The sequence below is a fragment of the Temnothorax nylanderi genome, unplaced genomic scaffold (genome assembly GCF_030848795.1).
Source record: "Temnothorax nylanderi isolate EJ_2023f unplaced genomic scaffold, tnyl_v1.0 TNYL_tig0715_pilon, whole genome shotgun sequence".
In the NCBI taxonomy this organism is placed as follows: Eukaryota; Metazoa; Arthropoda; class Insecta; order Hymenoptera; family Formicidae; genus Temnothorax; species Temnothorax nylanderi.
The window spans coordinates 1-10,167 of record NW_027249777.1 but is presented as its reverse complement, the minus strand read 5'-3'; the positions used below and the strand labels follow the sequence as shown (position 1 = coordinate 10,167).

The 10,167-nt window shown below is 35.2% G+C and overlaps 1 long non-coding RNA gene across 1 annotated transcript; it reads left to right on the top strand.

The window, feature by feature from the left end:
• Positions 1-1,759: 1,759 nt before the first annotated feature.
• Positions 1,760-2,557, top strand: LOC139784963 (uncharacterized). The gene is made up of 2 exons (XR_011721737.1): positions 1,760-2,341; positions 2,411-2,557. It is a non-coding gene; the product is annotated as an uncharacterized lncRNA (long non-coding RNA).
• Positions 2,558-10,167: the final 7,610 nt, after the last annotated feature.

Here is a 10,167-nt window from a genome sequence, read left to right as displayed (position 1 = left end):
ATCTAAAAGCTAAACGACACAAAATTAATTTGCAATTAAGTGAAAATTATATCAATATTATACGAAACAGAAACTTACATATTTGTGCGTCGGAATCTGAGTAATAACAAATTTGTTAAACGGTATATTTCGTGAAATGTTTGTAACATGACATAGCAGTGCGGTGGTACAATTTAGACTGATGAACCTGACAATTATAAACAGACTGGTGCCGTAAACAATAAAAGGCAAGAACATAGAGAGGGAAGCAGCGGAGAGGAGAGACCAGCTATATTTCTTTTATGATATGTTCGTAGAGAACGTTAAGATTCTCCGTGTCCTTTTGCAAATTGATGGTGTCGTCAAATTTTTTAATAAAAAACATCTCCGCTATTTCTCTCTTTCTGGTCTGTCCTTCCTTATGTAATATTTCAGGTTTTCCCCAGTCAAAATCATGCCCATAGGATATTCGGTGTTCACTCACTACAGAAAGATTGCTAGCGTGTTTTCTAATATCGCTCTGATGTTCCCTGAGACGCGTACACAGATGCCTTTTAGTCTGCCCTATATATGTGGCCCTACAATCCCTGCAGTTAATTTTGTACACTATGTCAGTTTGTTTTAGGTCGTTAATTCTGTCTTTGCCCCGTCTTATTAAGCAATCAAGTTTTTTAGGAACCGTGTATAAGGTAGTGATATGGAGTTCATTTAAAGTACGGCAAATGCTATCACTCAACGTTTTTATATAGGGTAAAGGTATGCAGTTTTTAAAATCAAAAGTTGTGTTATTGTCAGTGGGAGTATTAAGTGTGTTGTTACGTGTTTTGAGAGTGTTTAGACGTTTGGCAATGTGTTTATTAACGATTGGTTTAGGAAAACTGTTGTTGCTCAAAATTTCTTTAATTATCTTAATATTGCCATCGTGGAATTTTTCATTAGAAAGTAAAACCGCGCGATCAACCAAGCTAGTAATAGTGTTCAATTTGTATTTTAAAGGATGGTTAGAATGAAAATTTATGTAACGTCCAGAGAACGTCGGTTTTCGATACCAATTGGTTATTAATAAGTTGCCATTCCTAATTACAGTCGTATCCAGGAAGTTGAGTGACGCATTCGTTTCAATTTCATAAGTGAACCTAAGTCTAGGATGATATCCGTTGAAAACTTTTAAAATCAAGCCCACACTTGTTTTGGGAATCACCGCAAAAATGTCATCGACATATCTAATGAATATCCGGATGTTAAAATTCAAAAGGCTTAGGCAATGCGTCTCTAAGTCATCCATGACAATATCAGCGACGACCGGCGATAAAGGAGATCCCATGGGGCTGCCGAAGATTTGTTCGTAAATTTTCACTCAACTTCCTGGATACGACTGTAATTAGGAATGGCAACTTATTAATAACCAATTGGTATCGAAAACCGACGTTCTCTGGACGTTACATAAATTTTCATTCTAACCATCCTTTAAAATACAAATTGAACACTATTACTAGCTTGGTTGATCGCGCGGTTTTACTTTCTAATGAAAAATTCCACGATGGCAATATTAAGATAATTAAAGAAATTTTGAGCAACAACAGTTTTCCTAAACCAATCGTTAATAAACACATTGCCAAACGTCTAAACACTCTCAAAACACGTAACAACACACTTAATACTCCCACTGACAATAACACAACTTTTGATTTTAAAAACTGCATACCTTTACCCTATATAAAAACGTTGAGTGATAGCATTTGCCGTACTTTAAATGAACTCCATATCACTACCTTATACACGGTTCCTAAAAAACTTGATTGCTTAATAAGACGGGGCAAAGACAGAATTAACGACCTAAAACAAACTGACATAGTGTACAAAATTAACTGCAGGGATTGTAGGGCCACATATATAGGGCAGACTAAAAGGCATCTGTGTACGCGTCTCAGGGAACATCAGAGCGATATTAGAAAACACGCTAGCAATCTTTCTGTAGTGAGTGAACACCGAATATCCTATGGGCATGATTTTGACTGGGGAAAACCTGAAATATTACATAAGGAAGGACAGACCAGAAAGAGAGAAATAGCGGAGATGTTTTTTATTAAAAAATTTGACGACACCATCAATTTGCAAAAGGACACGGAGAATCTTAACGTTCTCTACGAACATATCATAAAAGAAATATAGCTGGTCTCTCCTCTCCGCTGCTTCCCTCTCTATGTTCTTGCCTTTTATTGTTTACGGCACCAGTCTGTTTATAATTGTCAGGTTCATCAGTCTAAATTGTACCACCGCACTGCTATGTCATGTTACAAACATTTCACGAAATATACCGTTTAACAAATTTGTTATTACTTAGATTCCGACGCACAAATATGTAAGTTTCTGTTTCGTATAATATTGATATAATTTTCACTTAATTGCAAATTAATTTTGTGTCGTTTAGCTTTTAGATTCGGTGTAGTTAGGGCATTATGCTTGACTAATCGACATTTGTGAGTTTTGTATACACGCTTGAAAAGGACCGGATCCTCGGTCGAAACGTAGCGTTTTTCGATTAATAAATTTGGCCAGTTGGGTCGATTACAACATCTTTAGTAATTTTTAATTATCTACTGGCGACTCAAACTTCTTGTTCTGTTATTAACACACACCTTTGACCTCAATAATGGTGTCCAACCGAGATGAAGGATATTTCGAATCTATTACAAGGAAATTTGGATATAATACCACGCGACTGTTAAAGTCTGGATTAATACGAAGATCAAGATCAACTCACTAAGACATCGACTGACTTTTTTGCTCCGATGTAGGAGAGACGACAGTCTTACCTCCACATATACACACTCTGAGATTCAACATCATCTTCCAAAGCAACAGTGCAACTCGCAAGTTCAACATCCTGAAAAAACGTTACCAACGAAACATACTTAACCTTGAAATCAAAGATATTAACTTCGATTTAAAATTTCTGCGATCTAATGTTAAGAAAATCGAGGATACACTTGCCTCTATTTTACCGAATGACGTAATTCAAAACTTTTATACATTTAATACTACACCATCGATCGACATGACGAGGAAACGAGATTTAGATTAATTAGTAAATGAACATAATTATGACTAAGCAAAATACTTTTTATAACTCCTTTTTAAACATTGATCGCAGTAAATGGATTATTAATGCGAGTAGTAAATCTTTTACCATCTAACGTATTAAATTTTTTAAGTTTGGGCGGTAATTTCGCTTTGCCCACCAATCCGAGAGAGAGAAAAGATCGCTTGTGCTCCTCTCTGGACATTATTAAAAATTTCGAATTTAACACATACAAAATTCCGAAAAACTTGGTAGAGAATACCCGCCGTTCGATTGCCAACTCGCTGCATAAGTTTCTGAGTTGAATAAACATGTTAACCATATTGACAGATTTTTTCACGAAAGAATTACTGCTTGTAAAAATTCCTGCGTGATAATGATGATGTCCTTGTCACCAAGGCTGACAAAGGCCAAGTAACTGTCATTTTGGATAAGAACGCATATGTAACCAAATGACTGAAGCGCTTGGAGACCAAGACACTTATAAAAATTGAAAAAAGATCCGATAAATAAAATTACATCTAAAATTCATGAATTGGTCAAATCTTGGGCTTGACAATGGCATCATCAGTGACTGTACATACAAACTACTCAATTGCACCAATGGAAATCTACCGAGAGCCTACGGACTGCCGAAAGTTCACAAGGCCGGCCTCCCTTTACGTATTATTGTCTCAGCGTTGGGTAGCCCGCTCTATAACGTGGCTAGTCTCCTCCAAAAGACCTTACATACGTCGATCCCGAAACCGAAATCGCACATAAAAGATAGTTGGTCTTTTGCGAAGTTTATAAACAACATGAATATTAAGGATGACGAAACACTTATTTCACTTGACGTCACGGCACTATTTACGAACATCCCTAAAGATTTAGTATTAAAGGGAACTGAAAAAAGGTGGAACTATATTTCTAGCAAGACTGACCTCAATTTATCACAGTTTTTACACGCAATTGATCTTATTTTATTCGTCCACTAGTTTTAGTTTTAACGGCGAAATTTACGAACAAATCTTCGGCAGCCCCATGGGATCTCCTTTATCGCCGGTCGTCGCTGATATTGTCATGGATGACTTAGAGACGCATTGCCTAAGCCTTTTGAATTTTAACATCCGGATATTCATTAGATATGTCGATGACATTTTTGCGGTGATTCCCAAAACAAGTGTGGGCTTGATTTTAAAAGTTTTCAACGGATATCATCCTAGACTTAGGTTCACTTATGAAATTGAAACGAATGCGTCACTCAACTTTCCTGGATACGACTGTAATTAGGAATGGCAACTTATTAATAACCAATTGGTATCGAAAACCGACGTTCTCTGGACGTTACATAAATTTTCATTCTAACATCCTTTAAAATACAAATTGAACACTATTACTAGCTTGGTTGATCGCGCGGTTTTACTTTCTAATGAAAAATTCCACGATGGCAATATTAAGATAATTAAAGAAATTTTGAGCAACAACAGTTTTCCTAAACCAATCGTTAATAAACACATTGCCAAACGTCTAAACACTCTCAAAACACGTAACAACACACTTAATACTCCCACTGACAATAACACAACTTTTGATTTTAAAAACTGCATACCTTTACCCTATATAAAACGTTGAGTGATAGCATTTGCCGTACTTTAAATGAACTCCATATCACTACCTTATACACGGTTCCTAAAAAACTTGATTGCTTAATAAGACGGGGCAAAGACAGAATTAACGACCTAAAACAAACTGACATAGTGTACAAAATTAACTGCAGGATTGTAGGGCCACATATATAGGGCAGACTAAAAGGCATCTGTGTACGCGTCTCAGGGAACATCAGAGCGATATTAGAAAACACGCTAGCAATCTTTCTGTAGTGAGTGAACACCGAATATCCTATGGGCATGATTTTGACTGGGGAAAACCTGAAATATTACATAAGGAAGGACAGACCAGAAAGAGAGAAATAGCGGAGATGTTTTTTTATTAAAAAATTTGACGACACCATCAATTTGCAAAAGGACACGGAGAATCTTAACGTTCTCTACGAACATATCATAAAAGAAATATAGCTGGTCTCTCCTCTCCGCTGCTTCCCTCTCTATGTTCTTGCCTTTTATTGTTTACGGCACCAGTCTGTTTATAATTGTCAGGTTCATCAGTCTAAATTGTACCACCGCACTGCTATGTCATGTTACAAACATTTCACGAAATATACCGTTTAACAAATTTGTTATTACTCAGATTCCGACGCACAAATATGTAAGTTTCTGTTTCGTATAATATTGATATAATTTTCACTTAATTGCAAATAATTTGTGTCGTTTAGCTTTTAGATTCGGTGTAGTTAGGGCATTATGCTTGACTAATCGACATTTGTGATGTTTTGTATACACGCTTGAAAAGGACCGGATCCTCGGTCGAAACGTAGCGTTTTTTTCCGATTAATAAATTTGGCCAGTTGGGTCGATTACAACATCTTTAGTAATTTTTAATTATCTACTGGCGACTCAAACTTCTTGTTCTGTTATTAACACACACCTTGACCTCAATAATGGTGTCCAACCGAGATGAAGGATATTTCGAATCTATTACAAGGAAATTTGGATATAATACCACGCGACTGTTAAAGTCTTGGATTAATACGAAGATCAAGATCAACTCACTAAGACATCGACTGACTTTTTTGCTCCGATGTAGGAGAGACGACGTCTACCTCCACATATACACACTCTGAGATTCAACATCATCTTCCAAAGCAACAGTGCAACTCGCAAGTTCAACATCCTGAAAAAAACGTTACCAACGAACATACTTAACCTTGAAATCAAAGATATTAACTTCGATTTAAATTTCTGCGATCTAATGTTAAGAAAATCGAGGATACACTGCCTCTATTTTACCGAATGACGTAATTCAAAACTTTTATACATTAATACTTACACCATCGATCGACATGACGAGGAACGAGATTTAGATTAATTAGTAAATTGAACATAATTATGACTAAGCAAAATACTTTTTATAACTCCTTTTTAAACATTGATCGCAGTAAATGGATTATTAATGCGAGTAGTAAATCTTTACCATCTAACGTATTAAATTTTTTAAGTTTGGGCGGTAATTTCGCTTTGCCCACCAATCCGAGAGAGAGAAAAGATCGCTTGTGCTCCTCTCTGGACATTATTAAAATTTCGAATTTAACACATACAAAATTCCGAAAAACTTGGTAGAGAATACCCGCCGTTCGATTGCCAACTCGCTGCATAAGTTTCTGAGTTTGAATAAACATGTTAACCATATTGACAGATTTTTCACGAAAGAATTTACTGCTTGTAAAAAATTCCTGCGTGATAATGATGATGTCCTTGTCACCAAGGCTGACAAAGGCCAAGTAACTGTCATTTTGGATAAGAACGCATATGTAAACCAAATGACTGAAGCGCTTGGAGACCAAGACACTTATAAAAAATTGAAAAAAGATCCGATAAATAAAATTACATCTAAAATTCATGAATTGGTCAAATCTTGGCTTGACAATGGCATCATCAGTGACTGTACATACAAATACTCAATTGCACCAATGGAAATCTACCGAGAGCCTACGGACTGCCGAAAGTTCACAAGGCCGGCCTCCCTTTACGTATTATTGTCTCAGCGTTGGGTAGCCCGCTCTATAACGTGGCTAGTCTCCTCCAAAAGACCTTACATACGTCGATCCCGAAACCGAAATCGCACATAAAAGATAGTTGGTCTTTTGCGAAGTTTATAAACAACATGAATATTAAGGATGACGAAACACTTATGTCACTTGACGTCACGGCACTATTTACGAACATCCCTAAAGATTTAGTATTAAAGGAATTGAAAAAAGGTGGAACTATATTTCTAGCAAGACTGACCTCAATTTATCACAGTTTTTACACGCAATTGATCTTATTTATCGTCCACTAGTTTAGTTTTTAACGGCGAATTTACGAACAAATCTTCGGCAGCCCCATGGGATCTCCTTTATCGCCGGTCGTCGCTGATATTGTCATGGATGACTTAGAGACGCATTGCCTAAGCCTTTTGAATTTTAACATCCGGATATTCATTAGATATGTCGATGACATTTTTGCGGTGATTCCCAAAACAAGTGTGGGCTTGATTTTAAAAGTTTTCAACGGATATCATCCTAGACTTAGGTTCACTTATGAAATTGAAACGAATGCGTCACTCAACTTCCTGGATACGACTGTAATTAGGAATGGCAACTTATTAATAACCAATTGGTATCGAAAACCGACGTTCTCTGGACGTTACATAAATTTTCATTCTAACCATCCTTTAAAATACAAATTGAACACTATTACTAGCTTGGTTGATCGCGCGGTTTTACTTTCTAATGAAAAATTCCACGATGGCAATATTAAGATAATTAAAGAAATTTTGAGCAACAACAGTTTTCCTAAACCAATCGTTAATAAACACATTGCCAAACGTCTAAACACTCTCAAAACACGTAACAACACACTTAATACTCCCACTGACAATAACACAACTTTTGATTTAAAAACTGTATACCTTTACCCTATATAAAAACGTTGAGTGATAGCATTTGCCGTACTTTAAATGAACTCCATATCACTACCTTATACACGGTTCCTAAAAAACTTGATTGCTTAATAAGACGGGGCAAAGACAGAATTAACGACCTAAAACAAACTGACATAGTGTACAAAATTAACTGCAGGGATTGTAGGGCCACATATATAGGGCAGACTAAAAGGCATCTGTGTACGCGTCTCAGGGAACATCAGAGCGATATTAGAAAACACGCTAGCAATCTTTCTGTAGTGAGTGAACACCGAATATCCTATGGGCATGATTTTGACTGGGGAAAACCTGAAATATTACATAAGGAAGGACAGACCAGAAAGAGAGAAATAGCGGAGATGTTTTTTATTAAAAAATTTGACGACACCATCAATTTGCAAAAGGACACGGAGAATCTTAACGTTCTCTACGAACATATCATAAAAGAAATATAGCTGGTCTCTCCTCTCCGCTGCTTCCCTCTCTATGTTCTTGCCTTTTATTGTTTACGGCACCAGTCTGTTTATAATTGTCAGGTTCATCAGTCTAAATTGTACCACCGCACTGCTATGTCATGTTACAAACATTTCACGAAATATACCGTTTAACAAATTTGTTATTACTCAGATTCCGACGCACAAATATGTAAGTTTCTGTTTCGTATAATATTGATATAATTTTCACTTAATTGCAAATTAATTTTGTGTCGTTTAGCTTTTAGATTCGGTGTAGTTAGGGCATTATGCTTGACTAATCGACATTTGTGAGTTTTGTATACACGCTTGAAAAGGACCGGATCCTCGGTCGAAACGTAGCGTTTTTCGATTAATAAATTTGGCCAGTTGGGTCGATTACAACATCTTTAGTAATTTTTAATTATCTACTGGCGACTCAAACTTCTTGTTCTGTGTTTATAGTATATCTTTACAGCAGACAATTCTTTTCCTTGCGATTTGTCTTTGATCGATTGCATAAAAAACTGTATTTTTTCTGTATGCTAACTCTTGACACACAAATATAATCGCTCGTGACAGTCACGAATTGAAATGACTGGTTTATCAATTGACATATAATATGTGAAAGTAGCAACTTATCCTACATATCTTATCTATATATATTTCATTTAAAACTGATCAACCTATGAACGATATCATTTGTTAAATTTAAATTTATTTTTATGAAAAGGATTTATTTATTATTAATTTTATTACATTTATCGGTAACAAAAAACTATACACTTTACCCCTACTTCGTATATAATTCTTTAAGATTCGGTCAATTATTTCCCGAAAAATTGGAAAAATTAAAAAAACCGGTTTCCAAAAAGATCGGCAACGAAAAACTATACACTTTATAGCATTTCCCGGAAAATTTACCCCTACTTCGTATATAATTCTTTAAGATTCGGTCAATTATTTCCCGAAAAATTGGAAAAATAAAAAAACCGGTTTCCAGAAAATCGGTAACGAAAAACTATACACTTTATGGCACTCCTCGGGAAATTCTACCCCTACTTTATATACTTTTGGTAAAAATTCGGTCCACTAACGAATGAGTAGTTCGCGGTCATACATACATACAGACGACGGTACTTATATATATAGATAGATATTTAGTGTTTGGGAAATTTGGTGTTTTATATAAAATTACTAGCTGGTTACCCGGGCTTCGTCCGGGAGTCGTTTTTCTTCAAACGACTTCATTTGTGTTTCAATATCCTTAATCGAAAAAAATTTCTTTATCAGGCAATGGCTAATAAAATTTGGTCCACTAACGAATGAGTAGTTAAGCAAACATACATACACACCAATCCACAAAAATGCTATAAATTGAAAAATATCACTTTTTTATCGACTAAACGAAAAATTATACACTTTATGGCACTCCCCGAGAAATTCTACCCCCGTTTATATACAATTTTTTAAAATTCGGTCAATTATTATTCCCGAAAAATTAGAAAAATTTCGGATACCAGGTCCCAAAAAGATCGGTAACGAAAAACTATACAGTTTATAGCACTCCCCGGGAAATTCTACTCCTGTTTTATATACAAATCTTTAAAATTCGGTCAATTATTTCCCGAAAAATTGAAAAAATTTCAGATATCGGTTTCCAAAAAGATCGGTAACGAAAAATTATACACTCTATAACACTTTCCGGAAAATTCTACCCCTATTTTATATACTTTGGTAAAAATTCGGTCGAATAGTTTAAGAGTGTATAAAGAACATACATACATACATACATACATACATACATACAGACATTCTATTTTATACATATAGATATATGGGTCCATATATCATTATGTATGGGGATATATAATTCCAAATATAACTAGATATGAACAATAGATCATATGCACTCATGCATAGATACATATAAGATTCATATGGAAGTATATATAACCCTATATGATTATATATGATTATATATAATAATTATGTAGGCGATTAAATATATTTAAATATATAGTATATATATGTTTCATATACAATTTGATATTATTATATATGAGTTTAAATGTAATTCGTACATTATGC